The following is a 25,080-nucleotide window of genomic DNA, read 5'->3' on the forward strand; positions in this document are numbered from 1 at the left end:
GGCAGGGTAGGGTGCCCACAGGCACTTACTGGCAGAGCTAAAGAGCTTTGTAACACTTGGCCAAGCAGGGCAGAGGTGGGGCTGAGGGGCCGAGAGTCAGAGAAAGGCCTGCTTGTGGGTATGGTTGAAAAGAAGCTGTCCTGATCTAAGAACTATATCCTGAGCATTCCCAAATCTGGATTGTAACCTAATAAACGCCATAGATGTGAGTATTGTCTATGAGCTTTGTGTTGGCATTGTAACAAAATATCGAACTCAGAGAAGTGGAGAGTGCCATGGGAAGCACAGTGGTGTCAGAATTGGTAAAAAGGTTGGAGGGTGAAGGTATGTCTAAACTCCACCTCATGGGAATCAGTCTTGGGCTGTTGATCTTTTTTGTTTCCTGATTTTTTTTTTTAATTGTGCTTCAAGTGAAAGTTTACAAATCAAGTCAGCCTCTCATACAAAAATTTATATACACCTTGCTATATATATATATATATATTTATATATATATATATACTCTTAATTACTCTCCCCCTGATGAGACAGCACACTCCTTCCCTCCACTCTCTTTTTGTGTCCATTCGCTTTCTTCTGGTGCTTGACGATGTCTTTTGTTGCTCTCTAGTTCAAGTTGTAGGGATAATTCTTTGTTATCCTTCCTTGTTCTGATACTCCAGTTACTCGTAGGTTATTTCTCTTGATAGAGCCCCACATGATTCTTAAGGTTTCTTCATTGTTTTAAATTCTTTTATCAGGTTTTTCTTCAAATATATTGGTGCCAAGTGCTTTATTTTCAAGTTCACCAATTCTGCTGTCCACTCACTCAATTCTTCTCTGACTTTCTATTGAGTTGCCTAATTCTGTAATTTTATTGTTAATCTTCTAAATTTCTGATTGCTGTCTCTGTATGGATTCTTGCAGCTTATTAAATTTTTCATTATGTTCCTGAATAACCTTTTTAATTTCTTCAACTGCTTTATCTGTGTGTTCCTTGGCTGTGTATCTCTGAGGAAAGTGTTTTCCTCTTCCCTAGAGCGTACAGGTGGGGGGGTTCTGGAGATAGACCATGGGCACCCAGTGTTTTTGGTTGTGAGTACTGGGAGGTACCAGTTATCGTTGGACCCCTTTTGCGGGTGGTTGGGTGACCTGAGTCCTTAGGCCCCTGATGTGGGTAGATGAGGACCCTGTTTAATAGGCAACGTGGTGTCAAACATCAAACACCCACCTCTCCACCACGCAGCTGAAACAGCTGTAGTCTGCCAGCAAGGGCCTATTCTTCTGAAATAGGCCCACACAGGTCCATGCAATGGGGAAAGGTATTCAAAGTCCATGGAACGTTTATGCCCGGACAGGAGCCGCTTCTGTCTTGAGCTCCCTGTGGTTAGTGGAGCTGGCAAATTATCTTTTCCCCCAGTTGCATATTTAATCCTTGTCCACGGCCAGGAGGATTGCTCCAAGCACTCAGCAGGGTCTGTCTCAGGCCCAGGGAAATCAACAGCCACTGAAGCCGGCTAGGGGGTGGGGACCGGTAAAATACACCCAAGTACTTAGGTTTTGCCAAGAGCGCCATTGCTCTCTGGTTCCCGAGGTGTGAGTAGGCTGTGTGGCTGGCTACTTTTCCCTGAGGAAACCGTGGCCCAATGCTACTACTAGCCCACTACAGCCACTCCTGGGAATGGTTCCTGAGGGATCCCGGCAATTCAGGTCCGGCAACTCCTTTTTGCTTCTGAACCGCTTCTTTCTCCCCCTGCCACTCAGTCCGTTTTCTAACTTTGTCTTCGATGTTCAGGGCTCCTAGGTTGTCATAAAAATAATTGTTTCACTTGTTTTTTCACGTCTTTGTTGTAAATGGGTTCGTGGGAAGTGTCTGGATATTCTACCATCTTGGTCCTGCCTCCTGGGCTGTTGATCTTAATTCTCCTTCCCTCTTGTGAAGTTAGAGGAGTTCAAATGCCCTCTCCACACCATTTTTGCAAACTCTACCCCTGGTATCCACTAATAGACATAGTTTCTGTATATTTACCTGTTTGTGTCATTTCATAAAATAGAGAACATACGATATTTTTTTGTAGTTGATTTGTTTCACTCAATATAATGTTCTTCTGGTTCATGCATGGTGTAAAATGTTTCGAGAACTCACTTTATGGCTGAATAATAATATGTATGTATGTACCACATTTTACTTAACAGTTTATCCACTGGTGGGCACTTAAGTTGTTTGCATCTTTTTGCTATCGTCAGTAGTGCTACAATGAACATAGACGTTCGTATGTCCGTTTCTGTCACTTTGATTCGATCCCTAGAGTATATACCTAGGAGTGGAATTGTTGGGTTGTATGGAAGATCTACATCTAGTTTTTGAGGAACTGCCAGCCTGTTCATAACGGCTGTACCATTTTGCATTTCCACGAGCAATGGATGAGGGTTCCAATTTCTTCATGTCCCATGTGTTATGGATTGAATTGTATCCCACAAAAATGTGTATCAATTTAGCTAGGCCATGGTACCCAGTACTGCATGGTTGTCTGCTGTTTTGTGATCTGCTGTAGTTACCCTGTGTGTTGTAAATCCTAACCTCTGCGATGTTAATGAAGCAGGATTAGAGGCAGTCATGTTAATGAGGCAGGACTTAATCTATAGGAATAGATTGTATCTTGAGTCAATCTCTTTTGAGATGGAATACAGCAGAGAAAATAGGGACCTTATGCCACCAAGAATGAAGGACTGGAAGGGGAATGAGTCCTTTGGACCCAGGGTCCCTGTGCTGAGAAGCTCCTAGACCAGGAGAAGATTGATGACAAGGACCTTCATCTAGAGCCAATGAAGAGAGAAAGAAAAAGCCTTTCCCTGGAGCTGGCACCATGAATTCGGATTTTAGTTTCCTAGACTGTGAGAGAGTAAATTTCTGTTTGTTAAAGCCATCTACTGGGGATATTTCTGTTATAGCAGCACTAGATAACCAAGATACCCTTCAACAGTTGTTACTGTCCCCTGTTTTTTTTTTTTTTTTAACCTTACCCATCCCAGTGGGAGTGAAATGGTATTGCATTGTGACTTTTGGTTTGCATTTCTCTGTTGGTTAATGACATTAAACATTTTTTCATGTGTCTGTTGGCCATTTGAATATCCTCTTTGGTGAAGTGTCTGTTCATGTCCTTTGCCCAATTTTTTATTGGGTTATTTGTCTTTTTGCTGATAAGTTTTGTAGAAGTTCCCTTTAAATTTTAGATATTACACACTTATCAGTTACATTGTCCTCAAAGATTTTTCCTAGTTTGTAGGGTATTTCTTTACTCTTTTGAAAAAGTCTTTCGATGGACATAAATGTTTAACTTTTATGAGGCTCCATTTATTTGTTGCTTGTGAATTTGTTGTTGTGTTTGATAATCTATTATCGAAAAAAAAAAATAGGTCCCAGAGCTTTGCTCCTATTATTTTCTTCCAAGACATTTATGGTTTTAGCTTTAACATATTAGGTCCTTGATCCTTTTTGAATTACTTTCTGTGTATGGCGTGAGGTATGGGTCATGTTTCATTTTTCTGCATGTGGAAATTCAGTTTTGCCAGCACCATTTGTTGAAGAGACTGTTCCTTCCCCATTGAATGGATTTGGCTCCCATGTTGAAAATCAATTGATTTATTTTTGGGTTTTCAGTTATATCCCATTCTATTCTGTGTGTCTGTCATTAAACCAGAAACCCTGGTGGTGTAGTGCTTAAGAGTTACAACTGCTAACCAAAAGGTCGGCAGTTCTCATCTACCAGACACTTCTTGGAAACCCTATGGGGCAGTTCTATTATGTCCTGTAGGGTTGCAGTGAGTTGGAATTGACTCGACAGCAACAGCTTTGGTTTTTGGTTTGGATCATTAAACCAGTATTAGACTGTTTCCATTACTCTGGCTGCATAATATGCTTTGAAGTTATGAAATGTGAGGCCCCTTGGTTCTTCAAAATTGTTTTGGCTATTCAGGGTCTCTTGTCTTTCCATATAAAATTGAGGATTAGTTTTCCATCTTGTAAAGAATGCCATTGGAATTTTGATCTGTATTGCCTTGCATCTCTGGATCGCTTTGAGTAGTATTTTTACACAGATAATGTGCTTTCTGCATCTGTTTGCCAGTTGTGCCCACCCCTCACGAGGTATTATTGTAAGTGTGGTATGCCAGCTTTTTTTTTTTTTTTTACAGCAGAGACAGAGGATTGGTATGGTGGCGATTGTGAGGGTAGGTCACAGTGGGAGGGTGCAAACGGCAAACAAATGCAGAAAGTGCACATTACTTATGTAAAAATACAGTATGTTTTCTAGTCCATGAAGGTGAAATGTCTTCCCATCTATTTAGGCTTTCTTTACTGTTTCAGCAGGGTTCTATGATTTTCGTGTATAATCTTTCACATCCCTGGGTAAATTTATTCCCAGATATTTTATTCTCTTCTCTGCTATTGTAAATGGATTTGTGTTCTTAAGCTTTCAGATTTCTCATTGTTGGTGTATAGAAACCCAACTGATTTTATGTGTTGTCCTTGTGTTATGAAACTGCTAAATTTCTCTATTAGTTCTAAAAGTTGTTTTTGGCAGATTCTTTGAAATTTTGTATGTATGGGATCATGTCATCTGTGAATAGAGAAAGCTTCACCATTTCTTTTCTAATTTGGGTATCTTTTATTTATTTTTCTTGCCTTATTGCTCTGTCTAGGACTTCAGTATAATATTGAATAGAAGTGTTGAGAGTGGGCATCCTTCTCCTGTTCCCATTTTCAAGGGGAAAGTTCTCGTTTTCCCTTGAGTATAATGTTGGTAGTTTTTCAGAAATACCCTTAATTATGTTGAGGAGCTTCCCTTTTATTCCTGTCTTGTGGAGAGTTCTTTATCAAGAAAGGTTGCTGGATTTTATTACATTCCTTTTCTGCGTCAGTTGAGATAATCATGTGGTTCTTTTCCTTTGTTGTATTACACTGATTGATTTTCTAATGTTGAACCAACCTTGCATTGCTGGAATAAATCCCACTTAATCATGGTGTGTAATTCTTTTAATAGGTTGTTGGATTCTATTTGTTTTTTTTTTTTTTTTTGAGATTATGGTATCCATATTCATAAGAGATATTGGTGTGTAGTTTTCTTGGGGTACCTTTGTTTGACTTTGGTATCAGAGTAATACTGGCTTCATAGAAAGAGGGAACATTTCTTCTCTATTTTTTGGAATAGTTTGAACAGAATTGGTTTCAGTTCTCTATATATTTGATAGAATTCCCCAGTGAAGGTATCTGGGCCTGGACTTCCCTTTGTTCAGGTATTACATCTCCTGGTACCTGGTATGCCACTGTTCATCTGGCTAATGTCTTTTTCTCCATACCTGTTTTGGAGGACCACCAGAAGTAGTTTGCCTTTAGCTGGTAAGGTCAACAATACACCTTCAGCATTCTACCTCAGAGCTATATCAGCTCTTCAACCCTATGTCATAATTTAGTCCGCAGGGTCCTTTTCATCTTTTCCTTCCACAGGACATCATGCTAGTCCATTACATGGAGGATATTATCCTGATTGGAGCTAGTTCGAAAGAAGTGTCAGTGACTCTGGCCTTATTGGTAAAACATTTTCATGCTAGAGGTTGGGAAATTAATCTGACAAAAATTCAGGCCCCTTTCATCTCAGTGAAATTTCTAGAGGACCAGTGGTGTGGGGCATGTTGAGATATTCATTCTAAAGTGAGGGATAAGTTACTGCATCTGGCCCCTCAAGCCGCTAAAAGTAGGCACAAGGCCTAGTGGGCCACTTCGGATTTCGGAGGCAACATGTTCCTCATTTGAGTGTGCTACTCCAGCCTATTGATAAAGTGACTCAAAAAGCTACTAGTTTTGAGTGAGGCCCAGAACAAGAGAAGGCTCCGCAACAGGTTCAGGATGCTGTCCAAGCAGCTTTGCCTCGTGGGCCGTATGACCTGGCTGATCCGATGGTACTTGAAGTGTCAGTTGCAGATAGAGATGCTGTTTGGAGTCTTTGGTAGGCCCCTGTTGGTGAATCACAGAGCAGACCCTTGGGACTTTGGAGCAAAGCCCTGCCATCTGGTGCAGATAACTACTCTCCTTTTGAGAAACAGCTTTTGGCTTTGTTACTGGGCCTTAGTAGAGACTGAATGCTTAACCATGTGGCTGAGCTGCCCATCAAGAAAACTGGGTGTTGCCTGACCTACAGAGCCATAAATTTGAATGTGCAGAACTCCATCATTAAATGGAAGTGGCATATATGAGATCAGGCCTGAGCAGCACCTGAAGGCACAAGTAAGTTGCATGAGAAAGCAGCCCAAATGTCCATGGTCTCCACTACTGTCATATTACCTTCCATCTCCCAGACTGCACTTATGGCCCCGTGGGGAGTTCTTTATCATCAGTTGACCACGGAAGGGAAAAACCTGTGCCTGGTTCACAGATGGTTCTCCATATGGAGGCACCACTCAAAAGTGGACAGTGGCAGCACCATAGCCCCTTTCTGGGACCTCCCTGAGGGACATTGGTGAAGGAAAATCCTCCCAATGGGCAGAACTTCAGTCAGTGCATCTGGTTGCCCACTTTGCTTGAAAGGAGAGATGACCAGATGCGTGATTGTATACTGATTGATTTACCATGGCCAGTGGTTTGGTTGACTGGTCAAGGACTTGGAAAGAACCTAATTGGAAAATGGAGACAAGGAAATATAAGGAAGAGGTATGTGGATAGACCTCTCTGAATGTGTCAAAGAAGTGAAGATATTTGTGTCTCAGGTGAATGCTAACCAAAGGGTGACCTCAGCAGAGGAGTACTTTAACAACCAAGTAGATGGGATGTCACATTCTGTGGAAACCAGTCATTCTCTTTCCTCAGCCAATCCTGTTATTGCTCAGTGAGCTCGTGAACCAAGTGGCTTTGGTGGCAGGGATGGAGGTTATGCATGGGCTCCACAACATGGACTTCCATTCACGAAGGCCAGGTTCGCTATGGCCACTGCTGAGTGCCCAATGTGTCAGCAGCAAAGACCAACACTGAGTCCCCAGTATTGGCACCATTCCTCCAGGTGATCAGCCAGCAACCTGGTGGCAGGTTGATTACATTGGACTGCTTCTATCATGGACATTTTCTTGTTCTTACTGGAATAGTCACTTCCTGTGGATACGGATTTCCCTTCCCTTCATGCAGTGCTTCTGCCAAAACTATCATCTGTGGCTTTATAGAATGCCTTATCTACTGTCATGGTATCTCAAGTATCATTGTATTGGATCAAGTGACTCAATTCACAGCAAATGAAGAGCAGCATTGGGCCTATGGTCGTGGAATTCACTGGTCTCCTATGTTCCCCATCATCCTGAAACCGCTGGCTTCATAGACTGATGATATGGTTTTCTAAAGACAATTATGACACCAGCTAGGTGGCAATACCTTGCAGGGTTGGGACAGTGTTTTCCAGGAGGCTGTATGTTCTCTAAACTAGCATCCAATATATGGTGCTGTTTCCCCCATAGCCAGAATTCATGGGTCCAGTAATTGAGGGATGGAAACAGAAGTAGCAGTACTAATACCCCTCTTGACCCACTCCCAACATTTTTGCTTACTATGCCTAGAAGCCTATGCTCTGAGCATCCATAAGTCTTAGTTTAATGCAGGAATGCTCCTACCTGGAGACTTACCACTGATTCCACTGAACTGAAAATTAAGAATGCCAACCGTGTCTTTGGGCTCCTCATGCCTCTGAGGAGACAAAGAAGGGAGTTACTGTATTGGCTGGTGTGATTGATCCTGATTACAAAGAGGAAATCAGATTGATATTATGTAACAGAGGTAAAGAAGATTATGTCTGGAATGCAGGAGATCCCTTAGGATGTCTCTTAGTATTGTCATGCCCTGTGATTAAAGTCAACAGGAAACAACAGTAACGCAATTCAGATATGACTGCTAACAACCTAGACCCTTCAGGAATGAAAGTTTAGGTCAATCCACCTGCGAAGAACCATGACCAGCTGAGGTGCTTGCTGAGGGCTGAGGGAATACAGAATGGGTGGTGAAAGAAGGTAGCTCCGAATACCAGCTATGACCATGTGACTAGTTCAGAAACGAGGATTGTAATTGTTATGAGTGTTTCTTCCTTATCAGTGTGCATCAAATATATTTTCTTCACTTATAAAATATAAGCTGTGAACAGGGCTGGTGTGTTTTTAGTAGTACACATGTTAGTTGTATCACGTTAGGCTCAAGTTTGACTTCATAATTGTCTTATTCAAAGAGTACGTGTAGGATTTAAGGATCTTTGTACAGGTACCAAGTTGACAAGGGGTGGAGTGTGATGGTTAAGGTTGTGTGTCACGTGACTGGGCCATGATTCTCAGTGGTTTGGCAGTTATGATGTAGTTTGGCAGATGTATAATAACATGATCACTTCCATGATGGGATCTGCTGTAAGTAGTCAGTTGAAATGGAGTTTTCTTGGGGGTGTGGCCTGCATCCAATATAGGTGGACTTCTTGGCAAGGCTTTTGCTTACCCTGGATCCTGCAGCTGACTCCTGTTCATCTTACATCCAGTTCTTGGGACTTCAGGTAGCAGCTTGCCTGCCATACTTGAGATTCATCAGGCTCTGTGGTCAGGATCTTGGGTTCACCAGCCCCTGCCAGCTAAATAAATCGGGAGAAGCCTCCAGCCTGACCTACAGATTTGGGACTTTCCAGTCTCTAAAGCTGCATGATCCATTTCTTTGATATATTTATCTGTGTTTTTCTGTCTTTATATATATACAGATGCCTCACTAGTTTTTCTTCTCTAAAACCAGCCTAAGAGAATAGGCTTTTTATTACTAATTCAATATCTGCCTGTTATGGGTCTGTTGAGCTTTTTTCTTTTCCTTTTGAGTCAGTTTAATTGGGTTACATTTTTCTAGGAATTTGTTCATTTCATAGAAGTTATCTATTTTGTTGCAGTATAGTTGTTCATAGTATTCTCTTTAGAATTTTTTTTTACTTCAAATGGGACAGGTGTATTGTCTCTGCTTTCATTTCTTATTTCTCATTTGCATCTTCTCTCTTAGTCGAGCTAGTGGTTTGTCAATTTTATTGATCTTTGCAAAGAAGCAGCATATGTATTTGTTGATTCTTCTGTTTTTCTGTTTCATAATTTTTTTCTCTAATTTTGTTATTTTTTCTAGTAGCTTTAGGGTTAGTTTGCTTTTCTTTTTCCAGTTGCTCTTGCTGTATAGTTTGTTTATTTGAGACTTTTCTTTTTGAATTTAGGCATTTATTGCTATAAATTTTACTGTGAGGACTCACTTTACTGCATCCTATGTTTTGGTATAATGTGTTTTCATTTTCATTTATCTCCAGGTATTATTTTATTCACTCTTGATTTTTTTCTTGACCCAATAGTTATTTAATGGTGCATTTTAAAATTTGCATTAATTTGCATGTTTTCTAGTTTTGCTTCTGCTGTTAATTTCTAATGTTCTTTTGTGGGCAGAGGAGATACTTTGTATAATTTCAGTCTTTTTAAATTTGTCGAGGCTTGTTTTGTGGCCTCACATTTGGTTTATTCTGGGAAATGATCAATGGGCACAGGAGAAAAATGTGTATTGTTTTGATGATCAGTGAGGTGTTCTATGTATGTCCATTAGGCCTGATTCGCTTATAGTGTTATTTAAGTCCTTACTAAGGAGCCCTGGTGGCATAGTGGCTAAGTGCTAAGCTGCTAACCAAAAGGTTGGTGGTTCAAACCCACCAGCCACTGTGCCAGAGAAAGATGTGGCAGTCTGCTTCCATAAAGAGTACAGCCTTGGAAACCCTATGGGGCAGTTTTGCTGGGTCCTCAAGGGTTGCTATGAGTTGGAATCAATTTGATGGCACACAACAACTTGTCCTTAGCAATCTTTTTAGAAGTTCTGTCCAGAACTGAGTGATGTATTGAAGTCCCCAGCTGTTATCGTGGAGTTGTCTATTACTCCTTTCATATCAGTCAGTACTTTTTTCATGTATTTTGGAGCACTGATATTAGGACCATATGTATTTATAATTGTTACATCTTCTTGATGGATTGACTCTTTTGTTATTATGTGATGTCCTTCTTTATCTCTTATAATTGTGATTTAAAGTCTATTTTATCTGATATGAATATGACCACCTCGCTATTTTTTGGTTACTAGTTGCATGGAATTTTCTTTTCCATCCCTTTCCTTTCAGTCTGTTTGTATCCTTTTTTCTAAGGTGTGTCTTTTGTAGGCAGCACAACGATGGCTCACGTTTGTCTATTCATTCTGTCACACTCGGCCTTTTGAATGGGGAGTTTAGACCATTTGCATTTAAAGTAATTGCTGGGAATGAAGTACCTACTTCAATTTGCTGATTGATTTTTGCATGTCTTCTATCTTCTTTGTCCCATTATTTCCATATTTCTATTATTTTTTGTTTAGCTGCTTTCTTGCACTGAGACTTTTTGATTTTTCTTTCTTCCCTTCTGTGTATTTTTTCTAAGTTTTTTCTTGGTGGTTACTACAAATATTATATTGAACGAGTTACAATTGGAGCAACTATTTTGGCTTGCTGCCAGCATTTAACATTCAAACAACAAATAACATAAAATGATAACGTAGTATATAACTTTATACCTGTTTTGCTACTCCTCCCTTTTCTGTGGTTGACTCTCCAATTACATCGTTATGCATGCTACATCTGATAGGTTTAATTTGTAGTTATTTCTTATGCACTTGACATTGTATTGTTTGTGGAACCCAACTATTGAGTTTACTCCCTGAAAGTGCCGTGTACTTGGTTCTTAAATTTGCCTGTGTTGTTTCCTTCATTGTAGAAATCTCCCTTTTCCATGTGTAGGTTTGAATATTTGTCTATTATTCTTTCCTTTCAATCTTAAGAACTTTCTTAAGTAATACTTACAGAGCAGATCTGGTAGTAACAAGTTTTCAGAACTTCTGTTTATATATGACTGTCTTGATTTCTGCCTTATTTCTGAATGACAGCTTTGCTGAGTAAAGAATTCTTATTTGACAATTGTTTTCCTTCAGTACTTTATACATATTGCTCCATTGTCTTCTAGCCTCCAGGGTTTTTGAGTTGAAATCCACACTAATTCTTATGATATATTGTCCTTTTCTTTTGCTGCTTTCAGAATTCTCTCCTTGTCTTTGGTTTTCAAGAATTTTATTACAGTGTGCCACAGTGTAGACCTCCTTATATTCCTTTTGCTTGAAGTTTGTCTAGCTTCCTGGATAGGCAGGCTCAATTCCTTATTCAGGTCTATGAAATTCTTGAAGTTTATCTCTTGGAAAATTCTTTGTCGTTTTTTCTATCCTGTTGTTCTGAAATTCCACAAATCCTAATGCTGGATTTCTTAATTGAATCCCACATTTCTTTTGGGCATAGTTCGCTTTTCTCTGTTCTTTTGTCTTTAACCTTCATAAGGTCAATTACCCAGTCTTCTAGTTCACCTATTCTGTCTTCTGTCTACTCAAATCTATTGTTGAATGTTTCTCTTGCATTTTCTCTTTTTAGAGATAGTAATGTAAATATATTTTCACAAATGAAATTATCTTGTACATGCTATTTATATACTGCTTTTGGTTTTTTTTTTTTCTGTTAGTGTGGATTGAGATCTTATCCCTGACATCATATATTTTTCTAATATTTGCATTTTTAGTGAATGTTTACACAACAGTTCAGGTTCCCCTTCAACAGCTCCTGCACAGGTTGTTCAGTGACCCTGGTAACATTCTTCACAATCTGTGAACATTGTCATTGTTTCTGCTCTGATTTTTCTGTTTCCATTAATCTACTTTCTCTGCCCCCTACATTCTCATCTTTGTTTGAAAATAATTGTTCACTGTTTGTTTTCATATAATTCTCTTGTATTTTCTAATTCAATTATTCTTCAATTCCACTATTTTTCTTTAAAAATGTTTTCAGTCTCCTTATTGTATTTCCCATATTTTTCTCTTATCTCCATTAGTTTGTTTTCTGTGCGTTCTTTGTTTTCTTTGAACATATTTCACATTGTCGTCTAGAAGTCTTCTGTTTGTCCCATTAACCTAGTCTCCATCAGAGAAATTTTAGCTTCTTTATGTTTTTGTTTATATTGAGCCATCTCCTGTGGTCTTGTATGTTTTATAGTTTTTAGCTGAATGTACGACATTTCAGTATCTTACTGTGATAATCTGGAACTCAGAATTTTCTTTATTTCCTAGGAAATGGATAGTGCCTTCTTGCCTCTGGTCTAAGCAAGACTTAGTAGCATTCTCCCCAAGTATTTCATATTCCCTGTGCCTCTCCCCAAGTGCATGTTTGGGCTTCCCTGCTCCCTGCTTGTCAATTCCCACAGCCAATCTGCACCACTTTAATCGGGCCGCACTTTCCTTAGTTTAACGGATTTCAAATCTACTTTGTGCCAGTTTTCCATGCTTCTCAGTTCTGCCCTAACTGAGAAAGCACCTCACCCCTTTTTTCAGACCTTACCAAGTCTGTTTACCTAGTATCTCTGAGCCAGTCTGCCTTCAGTGTAGATGTTGTCTTGGGTTCTTTGTTCAGTGGTAATCCCTCATCTTGCCCCGAAAGGGTCACAGTGAGCTGAGCTGCCAGGTAGAGTGCCAGCAGTCATCGAATCCAGCCTTTCTGCCGCCTCCACTCTATTATATCCTGAATCAGGACTCACCTTGGTTCTCCAGCACTCCCACTGCTGTCCGTAGCTCCAGAATTCTGTCTGTACTAATTTTTATTTTTTGTTCACTGGCTTAGTTGTAGGGGGATGTAAGGGAGTGATCACTTAAGCCACCATTTTGCCCCTCCCTTTCTCCATGGTTTCTAATGAGAAATTGGCTGTTAATATTATTGAGGACCCTTATATGTGACAAGTTGCTTCTTCCTGCTTCCAAGATTTCTCTCTTTTCTTTTGGTTTTCAACAGTTTGATTATAATGTGTCTTCCTGTGGATATCTTTCACTTGGAATTTGAAATTTGTTGAGATTCTTGGTTGTGTGGACTCGTGTCTTTCAAATTTGAGAAGTTTTCAGCCAGCATTTCTACATACATTTTTTCTACGCCTTTTCTCGTAGGAGTCCCATAAAGCATGTGTTGGCCTGCCTGAGGCTGTCCCATAGCGCCTTTAGGCTCTGTCCACTTTTTGTAGCTGTAGTGAATTTTTCATTTCAGCTACTGTACTTCTCAGCTCCAGCATTTTTATTTAGTGGCCATTTATACTTTGTCTTTTTATTCATACACCCACTCCATACTTATTGACATGGTTAGATTCCAGAGTCCAGGTTGTTATGTGAAAAAGGAGGATGACCAAATCAGATTACAAATGGAGTATGACTACATCATTACACATATTCCAAATTTCATTATTACATAATTACTGTCATTGATTGAGATGTGTCCCCCCAAAACATGTGTCGACTTGGCTAGGCCATGATTCGCACTATTATGTGGTTTGTTCTCCATTTTGTAATCTGATGTAATTTTCCTAGGTGCTGTAAATCCTAATCTCTGCCTGTGATAAATGAGGCAAGATTAGGTTATGTTAAGGAGAGTTAGGGTGGGATGCAGCATTCTTACTCAGGTCACCCTGATCCTGTGTAAGGGGAGTTTCTCTGGGGAAACTCCTTGCATCACCTTTTATCTTGCAAAAGATAAAAGAGAAGCAACCAGATAGATAGGGACCTTACACCACTGGGTGCTCCCTTTGGCAGCACGTAGACTAAAACTGAAACAATACAGAGAAGCTTTGCATCGCCCCTATGCAAAGATGACACACAAATTCCTGAAGCATTCCATATTTTTGGAACCATGTAGGGAAGAAGGCAATGGGATAACCTATATAAAACCTTTAAGGAAAAAAATTACCAGTCAAGAATTATATATCCAGCAAAACTGTCTGTCGGATATGATGGTGAGATTAGAGCATTTCCAGATAAACAGAAGTTTGGGGAATTTGTAAAAACCAAACCAAAATTACAAAAAATCCTAAAGAGAGTCCTCCTGTTAGAAGATCAGTAACATCAGATAACAACCCAAGACAAGAACACAGGACAGAACAACCAGACATTAACTCGGGTAGGGAAGTCTCAAAAATAAAGCTAAAACACTGAAAATAGGGAAACAGAGATGTCAGTATGTTAAAGATGACAATATTAAACAAAAAAGAGGGACTAGATAATGTAGTCATACAATTTACATATAGAGAGGAAGTCAGGGGGTATCAAGAAATAAAGTAGGGTGGGACCAAGATGGCTGACTAGGTAGAATCTTCCATTTATCCTTCTTGCAACAAAGACTCAAAAAAACAAGTGAATCGATTACATACATAACAATCTACAAACCCTGACCATCAAACACAGAACTAAGGAGTTGACCTGAGTGACAGGGGAACGAAAAGCCGCATGCTGAAGCAGCGACCATTTCTGGAGCTGGCGTGCCATGATGCAGCCTTGAGCCCTTGTGATTACCTGGAGCCAGAGTGGTAGGGCTGGTCGCAGCTCACTGAGATGGGGCAAGCACGGGACGCAGCCCTAACCCCCTGAAGCAACCTCGGCGGGGATCCAGCCAGCGCACGCAAGCAGCACACCGACGTGGCTGACGGGGAAGCAGCGACTTGTTTCAGAACCTGGAGCACAGCGTCTTAGCCAGGAGACCTTGGTGCTGGGCTTTGGTATAAGCGAGGATTTGCTGAACACGGCCTCCTGAGACAGCACAAGCACGGGACTCAGCCCTAACCCTCGGGGGAAGTCTCGGCAGAGACCCAGCCAGTGCACACAGGCTACACACCCTTATGGAATGTCAGATAAAACAGCCCTCACCAAACAAGATAAATAACTTTTTCTTGCCACAGCTGCTCTCTGCTATCTATCTGATCACTCCTTTTTCTGCCCCAGCAGGCTTCATTAACGTTGGAATTCCTTGGGCCAGGGAGTGAAACGGTCTGCAGGGTGTTTTTTCTCTTCTAACCCATTCTCCTGGCCTGAGAAAAGCAGTAATTAACAATCAGGGGAAAAAATCCTTCCCTGACTTCCCTAAACTGAAATATTAATACAGAACCAGCTCCAGCCAGGCATAAGAGATCCAGTCTTGGGCTTTCATCCCTACAGGGAACCACATGGCTATTATGATGCAAAGGCAATTCGGTTAGAGCTCTGACAGTAATTATTTTAGCTGAGCAGTGGAAAGGCAAGTTTTGGAGGTCAGATACCTCTCTACCTATTAAACAGAGCCCGCACTGATCGACAGCAGGAAACTGAGGGCTGAAGCTCCATTCACACCACCTAGCCACCTGCTAAAGGGGTCTGCGGATAGTGACACCTACCAGTCTTTAGAGGTACAAGCATTGGGTGCCTAAGGTACAGCTACAGAGCCCACCCACCAGAGTGCTCTAGAGATCAGAGACACTCCTACCTCACTTGCACATAGGGGAAGGGTGTCAGCATCCTACCCTTCTCGGAGTGTGACCCCCTGCTGCTACTAGAAACTGGTGCATACAGCCATCACCACTACTCTAAGTGAATATGTGACAGCCTACACCACACACTAGGTGACCCACTATCAGGGCACCTGAGCTGATTCTATTCAAGAATAGTGAATGGACTCATAGGCTCATATACCTGATAACACCTCAAGCCAGCTGGTAACAGGACATAAGTGATTCAAAGGCTACAACAATCAAGATAGTGCAGTCTAGTAGCCCATCTGGGAGTATCGAAACAAAACAAAACAAGAAGATAAGACTCAATGAGCAAATATAAAAGAATTTGTTACACTATCTTATAGATGGCTCGGAGAGAGCAGTTGATATCAAATCACATAAAGAAGCAGAACATGATTTCTTCCACAAACCGCCAAATCAATCAAAATCTTTCCGAGATGAAGATACTTTCCTGGAATTGCCAGATATAGAATATAAAAAACGAATAGACAGAATGATACAAGATATCAGGGGTGACCTCAGAAATGAAATAAGGCAATCTAGAGAAAAAGCCAAGGAACACACTGATAAAGCAGTAGAAAAAAATCAAAAAGATTATTCAAGAACATAGTGGAAGAATTAATAAGCTTCAAGAATCCATAGAGAGGCAGCATTCAGAAATTCAAAAGATTAACAATAAAATTACAGAATTAGAAAATTCAATAGGAAGTCAGAGGAGCAGAATCAATGAACTGGACTGCAGAGTTGGGGAGATGGAGGATAAGGCAATTGACACCAAAATAGTTGAAGAAAAATCAGATAAAAGAACTAAAAGAATGAAGAAACCCTAAGAATCATGTTGGACTCTATCAAGAAGAATAACTTGCGTGTGATTGGAGTTCCAGAACAGGGAGGGATAACAGAAAATGCAGAGAGAATAGTTGAAGATCAGCTGGCAGAAAACTTCCCTGGTATTGTGAAAGATGAAAGGATATCTATCCAAGATGCTCATCGAACCCCATACAAGATAGATCCCAAAAGAAAGTCACCAAGACATATTATCATCAAACTTGCCAAAACCAAAGATAAAGAGAAAATTATAAAAGCAGCCAGGGATAAACGAAAAGTCATCTACAAAGGAGAATCAATAAGTTTGGACTCCTCGACAAAAACCACGCAGGAAAGAAGGCAGTGGGATGATACATATAGAGCATTGATGGAGAAAAACTGCCAACCAAAAATCATATATCCAGCAAAACTCTCTCTCAGATATGAAGGTGAAATTAAGACATTTACAGATAAACACAAGCTTAGAGAATTTGCAAAAACCAAACCAAAGCTACAAGAAATACTAAAGGAAATTGTTTGGTCAGAAAATCAATAATATCAGATGCCAACACAACAGAACATCCTGATATCAACTCAGGGAAATCACAAAAATAAAATAAGATTAATTAAAAAAGAATGCTCAAAACAGGGAATCATTGATGTCATTCTGTAAAAGATTACAGTGATCAAAACGAAGGGACAAAATACAGGAGGCGTACATCTTTCATATGTAGAGGAAACCAAGTCGATATAGGACGATACAAGTTAGGTTTATACTTAGAAAAATAGGGGTAAATATTAAGGTAACCACAAAGAGATCTAACATTTCCATACTTCAAAATAAAAAGAAAGATAACATAACGACTCATCAAAAAAAATTCTACTACTATGAGAAAAGGAACACGATTTACAAAGAAAAACTTCTCAGCACAAAACACTAAGTGGGAAAACGAAATTGTCAACAATGCACAAAAAAAGACAAAATGACAGCACTAAACTCATACTTAGCTCTAATTATGCTGAATGTAAATGAACTAAATGCAGCAATAAATACACGGAGAGTTACAGACTGGATAAAAAACACGGTCCATCTATATGCTGCCTAAAAGAGACACACCTTAGACTTAGAGACACAAACAAACTAAAACTAAAAGGATGGAAAAAAATATATCAAGCAAAAAACATTCAAAAAAGAGCAAGAGTGGCAATACTAATTTCTGACAAAATAGACTTTAAAGTTTAATCCACCACAGAGAATGAAGAAGGACACTACATAATGATTAAAGGGACAATTGACCAGGAAGATATAACCATATTAAATATTTATGCAGCCAGTGACAGGTCTGCAAGATACATAAAAGAAACTTTGACAGAATTGAAAAGTGAGATAGATGCCTCCTCAATTATAGTAGGAGACTTTAACACACCACTTTCATAGAAGGACAGGACATCCAGTAAGAAGCTCAATAGAGACACGGAAGATCTCACTGCTACAGCCAGCCAACTTGACCTGATAGACATATACAGAACACTCCACCCAACACCTGCAAATTATACTTTCTTTTCTAGTGCACATGAGACATTCTCTAGAATAGATAACATGTTAGATCATAAAACAAGCCTTTGCAGAATCCAAAACATCGAAATATTCCAAAGCATTTTCTCAGACCACAAGGCCATAAAAGCAGAAATCAATAAAAGGAAAACTAGGAAAAATCAAATACTTGGAAACTGAACAATACCCTGCTCAAAAAAGACTGGGTTTTAGAAGACATTAAGGAGGGAATAAAGAAATTCATAGAATGCAATGAGACTGAAAACACTTCCTGTCAGAACTTTTGGCACACAGCAAAAGCAGTGCTCAGAGGTCCATTTATATCAATAAATGAACACATACATAAAGAAGAAAGAGCCAGAATCAAAGAACTGTCCCTATAACTTGCACAAAGAGGAACAGAGCAACAGAAGAATCCATCAGGCACCAGAAGAAAACAAATAATAAAATTTAGAGCAGAATTAAATGAATTACAGAATAGAAAAACAATTGAAAGAATTATCAAAGTCAAAAGGTGGTTCTTCGAAAAAAATTAACAGAATTGATAAGCCATTGGCCAGACTGAATAAAGAAATACAGGAAAGAAATGACCGTAATAACAAATGAGATGGGCCATATCACAACAGACTCAACCGATATTAAAAGAATCATACCTGATTACTACAAAAAATTGTACTCTAACGAATTTGAAAACCTGGAAGAAATGGATGAATTCTTAGAAACGCTACCTAGCTAAGCTAAAACAAACAGAAGTATAACAACTAAACAGACCCATAACAAAAAAAGAGATTGAGAAGGTAATCAAAAAATTCCCAACAACAAAAAAAAAAGTCCTGACCTGGACAGCTTCACTGCACAGTTCTACCAGACTTTCAGAAGAGTTAACACCACTACTACTAAAGGTATTTTCAGAGCATAGAAAAGGATGGAATACTCCAAAACCCATTTTATGAAGCCAGCGTATCCCTGATACCAAAGCCAGATAAAAACACCATAAAAAAAGAAACTATATCCCTCATGAACATAGATGCAAAAATCCTCAACAAAATTCTAGCTAATAGAATTGAACAACATATCAAAAGAATCCACCATGACCAAGTGGGATTTATACCAGGTATGCTAGGATGGTTCAATATTAGGAAAACAATGTAATCCACCATATAAATAAAACAAAAGACAAAAACCACATGATCTTATCAATTGATGCAGAGAAGGCATTTGACAAAGTCCAACATCACTCGTGATAAAAACTCTCAGCAAAATAGGAATAGAAGGAAAATTCGTCAAGGTAGTGAAGGGCAATTTATGCAAAGCCAACAGCCAACATCATCCTAAATGGAGAGAGCCTGAAAGCATTTCCCTTAAACGGGAATCAGAGAAGGATGCCCTTTATCACTGCTCCTATTTAACATTGTGCTAGAGGTTCTAGCCAGAACAATTAAGCTAAACAATGAAATAAAGGGCATCCAGATCGGCAAGGAAGCAGTAAAATTATATCCATTTGCAAATGTCATGATCTTACGCACAGAGCACGCTAAGGAATTCTCAAGAAAACTACTGAAACTAATAGAAGAGTTCAGCAGAGTTTCAGGTTACAAGATAAACATACAAAAATCAGTTGGATTCCTCTACATCAACAAAATGAACATTGAAGAGGAAATCACGAAATCAATACCATTCACAGTAGCCCCCAAGAAGATAAAATACTTGGGAATAAATCTTACCAAAGATGTAAAAGACCTATACAAAGAAAACTATAAGGTACTACTGCAAGAAACAAAATGGGACCTATATAAGTGGAAAAACATTCCTTGGTCATGGATAGGAAGACTTAACATAGTAAAAATGTCTATTCTACCAAAAGCCATCTGTATATACAATGCACTTCCGATCTAAATTCCAGTGATGTTTTTTAATGTGATGGAGAAACAAATCACCAACTTCATACAGAAGGGAAAGAATCCCCTGATAAGTAAAGCATTACTGAAAAAGAAGAAAGTGGGAGGCCTCATTCTACCTGATTTTAGAACCTATTATACACTCACAGTAGTCAAAACAGCCTGGTACTGGTACAACAACAGGCACATAGATCAATGGAACAGAATTGAGAACCCAGATATAAATCCATCCACATATGAGCAGCTGATGTTTGACAAAGGCCAAGTGTCAGTTAATTGGGGAAAAGACAGTCTTTTTAACAAATGGTGCTGGCATAACTAGATATCCATCTTCAAAAAGGTGAAACAGGAGCCATACCTCACACCCTACCCAAATTCTAACTCCAAATAGATCAAAGACCTAAACATAAAGTCTAAAACGATCAAGATCATGGAAGAAAAAATAGGGACAACCCTAGGAGCCCTAATACAAGGCATAAACAGAATACAAAGCATTACTAAAAATGCCAAGGAGAAACCAGATAACTGGGAGCTCCTAAAAATCAAACACCTATGCTCATCTAAAGACTTCACCAAAAGAGGAGAAAGACCACCTACAGACTGGGAGAAAAGTTTCAGCTATGACATCTCTAACCAGTGCCTGATCTGTGAAATCTACATGATTCTGTTAAAACTCAACGACAAAAAGACAAACAACCTAATTTAAAAATGGGCAAAGGATATGAACAGGCACTTCACTAAAGAAGACATTCAGGTGGCTAACAGATACATGAGGAAAAGCTCTCAATCATTAGTCATTAGAGAAATGCAAATCAAAACTACAATGAAATTCCATCTCACTCCAACAAGGCTGGCATTAATCCAAAAATCACAAAAGAATAAATGTTGGAGAGTCTATGGAGAGATTGGAACATTTATACACTGCTGGTGGGAATGTAAAATGGTAGAAGTACTTTGGAAATCAATTTGGCACTTCCTTTAAAAGCTAGAAATTGAACTACCATACGACCCAGCAATCCCACTCTTAGGAATATATCCTAGAGAAATAAGACCCTTTACAGGAAAAGACGTATGCACACCCATGTTTATTGCAGCACTGTTTACAGTAGCAAAAAGATGGAAGTAACCAAGGTGCCCATCAGTGGATGAATGGTTAAAGAAGTTACGGTAGATTCACACAATGGAATACTATGCATCAATAAAGAACTGTGATGAATCTGTGAAATATTTCGTAACATGGGGGAATGTGGAAGGTATTACGCTGAGTGAAATTAGTCAGATGCAAAAGGACAAATATTTTATAAGACCACTATTATAAAAAAAAACCATTATAAGGTCTTGAAAAAGAGTTTAAACTGAAAAGAACACACTCTTCCGTGGTTATGAGAAGGGGAAGGGAGGAAGGGTGGGAGAGGGGTATTTACTAATTAGATAAGAACTACTTTTGGTGAAGGGAAGGATAACACTCAATACAGGGGAGGTTAGCACAGCTGGACTAAACCAATAGCAAAGAAGCTTCCTGAATAAACTGAATGCTTCGAAGGCCAGCGTAGCAGGGGCGGTGTGTTTGGGGACCATGGTTTCAGGAGACATCTAAGTCAATTTGCATAATAAAATCTATTAAGAAAACATTTCTGCATCCCACTTTGGAGAGTAGCATCTGGGGTATTAAACGCTAGCAAGGGGCCATTAAGATCCATCAATGAGTGTAAACCTACGTGGAGCAAAGGAGAATGAAGAACACTAAGGACACAAACTAATTACAAGCTCTAGAGACAGAAAGGGCTACATGAACCAGAGACTACATCATCTTGAGACCAGAAGAACTAGATGGTGCTCTGCTACAACTGATGACTGCCCTGACAGGGAACACAACAGAGAACCCCTGAGGGAGCAGGAGAACAGTGGGATGCAGACCCCAGTTCCTCATAAAAAGACCAGATTTAATGGTGCTATTGAGACTAGAAGGACGCCGGTGGTAATGGCCCCCAAACCTTCTGTTGGCCCAGGCAGGAACCATTCCCAAAGCCTACTCGTCAGACATGGATTGGACTGAACAATGGGTTGGAGAGGAATGCTGATAAGGAGTGAGCTACTTGGATCAGGTGGATACTTGAGACTCTGTTGGCATCTCCTGCCTGGAGCGGAAATGGGAGGGTAGAGGGGCTTAGGAGCTGCCAAAATGGACGTGAAAAGAGAGAGTCGAAGGAGGGAGCGGGCTGTCTCATTGGGGGGAGAGTAATTGGGAGTATGTAGTAAAGTTTATATAATTTTTTATCTGAGCGACTGACTTGATTTGTAGACTTTCACTTAAAGCACAGTAGAAATTATTAAAAAAGAAATAAAAGACTGGTTTAAATTTAGAAAAATAAAGGCAAATATTAAAGTAACCTCAAAGGAACCTAAGAGTTCTGCACATCAAAGAAAAAACAAAACAAAACAAAAAAGCTCAGCAAATATAAAGTCAACAAGTATGAAAAAGATGAAGATACATAAAAGAAAATGACTCACCACAGAAAATAAAGTGGAACAAAGAAATTGTCAACAACGCACAAAAAAGAAAAAAACACTTCAAATGACAGCACTAAACTCATCGCTACCAATAATTACACTAAATGTAAATAGACCAGCAAGGAGCCAGAGTAACAGATGGAAAAAAAAAGCATGATGCATCTATATGCTGCCTACAAGAGACACACCTTAGACTCAGAGACACCAGCTAAAACTCAAAGGATAGAAAAAAAGTATATCAACCAAACAACAATCAAAAAAGAGCAGGAGTGGCAATGTTAATCTCTGACAAAATGGGTTTTAAAGGAAAATCCACTGCAAAGGATAAGAAAGGACAGTATATAATGACTGAAGGGTTAGACCACCAGGAGGGCATTAACATAAGAAATATATACACACCCAATGACAGGGCTCTAAAATACATAAAATCTAACAGCATTGAAAAGAGAAATAGACAGTTCCATAATAAAAGTAGAAAACTTAACATATCACTTTTGTTGGAGGACAGAACATCCAGAAAGAAGCTCCATGAAGACACGGAAGATCTAAATTCCACAGTCAGTCAACTTGAACTCATAGACAACTACAGAACACTCCACCCAAGAGCAGCCAAATATACTTTCTTTTCCAATACACATGGAACATTCTTCAGAATAGATTTTATATATTAGGCCACAGAGGAAGTCTTAACAGGATCCAAAACATCAAAATATTACAAAGCATCTTTTCTGACCACAGAGCCGTAAAAGTAGAAATCAATAAGAGAAAAAGCAAGAAAAAAATCAAATACACGGAAAACGAACAACACCTTACTCCAAAACTACTAGGATATAGAAGAAACTAAGGACAGAATAAAGAAATTCATGGAATTAAATTAGAATGAAAACTTCCTATCAGAACTTTTGGGGCGCAGCAAAAGCATTGCTCAGAGGTCAGTTTACAGCAATAAATGAACACATCCAAAAAGAAGGGCCAAAATCAAAATATCAGCCCCACAACCCAAACAGAGCAGGAAAAGAGGCCCTCAGGCACCAGAAGAAAGGAAATAGTAAAAAATAAATAAATAAAAGTAAAAATTAGAGCAGAATTAAATGAAACAGAGAGTAGAAAAACAATTGCAAGAGTTAACAAGCCCAAAAGCTGGTTCTTGAAAAAGAACAACAAAATCGATACACCATTGACTAAACTGACAAAAGGAAAACAGGATAAGAAGCAAGTAAGTGGAATAAGAAATGAGATGGGCAATATCACAACACACCCAACTGAAATTAAAAGAACCACAACGGAATACTATGTAAAATCATACTCCAACAAATTTGAAAACCTAGAGGAAACGGACAAATTTCTAGAAACACACTACCTACCTAAACTAATACAGACAGAGGTAGAACACCTAAAGAAACCTGTAACAAAAATGAAGAGACTGAAGAGGTAATTTAAAAACTCCCAATGAAAAAAAAGCCCTGGCCCTGACAGCTTCACTGAAGAATTCTACAAAACTTTCAGAGAAGAGTTAACAGCACTACTACTAAAGGTATTTCAGAGCATATAAAAGGATGAAAACCTCCCAAACTCATTCTTTGAAGCCCTGATACCAAAACCAGGTAAAGATGCAAAAGAAAAGAAAAGAAAAATTACAGACCAATATTCCTTATGAACATAGATGCAGAAATTCTCAACAAAATTCTAGCCAATAGAATTCAACAACATATCAAAACAGTAATTCATGATGACCAAGTGGGATTCATACCAGGTATGCAGGGATGGTTCAACGTTAGAAAATCAATGAATGTAATCTACCACATAAATAAAACCAAAGACAACCACATGATCTTGCTAATTTATGCAGAAAAGGCATCTGATAAAATAAAACTCTAATTCATGATAAACTCTCAGCAAAATAGGAATAGAAGGGAAGTCCCTCAACACAATAAAGGATATTTATACAAAGTCAACTGCCAACATCATCCTAAATGAAATCTGAAAGCGTTCCTGTTGAGAGCGGGAACCAGGCAAGGATGTCATTTATTCTTACTCAACATTGTGTTGGAGGTCCTCGGCAGAGCAAGGGGGCAAAAAAGGGAAATAAAGGCCATGCAGATTAGTAAGGAAGAACTGAAAGTATGTCTGTTTTTAGATGCTATGATCTTATGCACAGAAACCCCCAAAGAATCCACAAGAAAACTACTGAAACTGATAGTTTTCTGCAAAATACCAGGGTACAAGATAAACATACAAAATCAGTTGGGTTCGTCTATATTGACAAAGAAAACTTCGAAGAGGAAATCACCACATTGATACCATTTACAATAGCCCCCAAGAAGATAAAATACTTAGGAATAAGTCTAACCAAAGATGTAAAAGGCCTGTATATAAAGAAAACTACAAGACACTATTGAAGAAGCCAAAAGAGACCTACATAAGTTGAAAAACATACCTTGCTCATGGATAGGAAGACTCAACATTGTGAAAATGTCTGTTCTACCCAAAGCAGTATGGAGACACAATGCAATCCCAACCCAAATTCCTGTGGCATCTTTTAAGGAGATAGAGAAATCACCAACTTCGTATAGAAAGGGAAGAGGCCCTGGATAAGTAAAGCATTACTGAAAAAGAACAACAAAGTGGGAGGCCTCACACTACCTGAGTTTAGAACCTGTTACCACCACGGTCGTCAGAACAGCCTGGTACTAGTACAACAGATACATAGACGTATAGAACAGAATTGCGGATCCAAACGTAAATTCATCCACCTGGAAGCTTTCATTTGACCGAGGCCCCAAATCCCTTAAATGGGGGAAAAGACAGTCTATTAAATGGTGCTGGCATAACTGGCTATCCATCTGCAGAAAAAAAATGAAACAAGACCCATACCTCACACCGTGTGCAGAAACT

At 39.2% G+C, this 25,080-nt stretch overlaps 1 protein-coding gene and 1 non-coding gene across 10 annotated transcripts in view; both read left to right on the top strand.

Annotated features, from left to right (window-relative positions):
* ZNF248 (zinc finger protein 248) overlaps window positions 1–25,080 on the top strand; it is a 92,055-nt gene that overhangs the window by 20,470 nt on the left and 46,505 nt on the right. The gene's annotated exons all lie outside the window — the stretch shown is intronic.
* On the top strand, window positions 13,672–13,778 carry LOC111752995 (U6 spliceosomal RNA). Its single transcript, XR_002787854.1, has one exon. It is a non-coding gene; the product is annotated as a U6 spliceosomal RNA (small nuclear RNA).

The sequence above is a fragment of the Loxodonta africana genome, chromosome 8 (assembly GCF_030014295.1).
Source record: "Loxodonta africana isolate mLoxAfr1 chromosome 8, mLoxAfr1.hap2, whole genome shotgun sequence".
Taxonomy (NCBI): domain Eukaryota; kingdom Metazoa; phylum Chordata; class Mammalia; order Proboscidea; family Elephantidae; genus Loxodonta; species Loxodonta africana.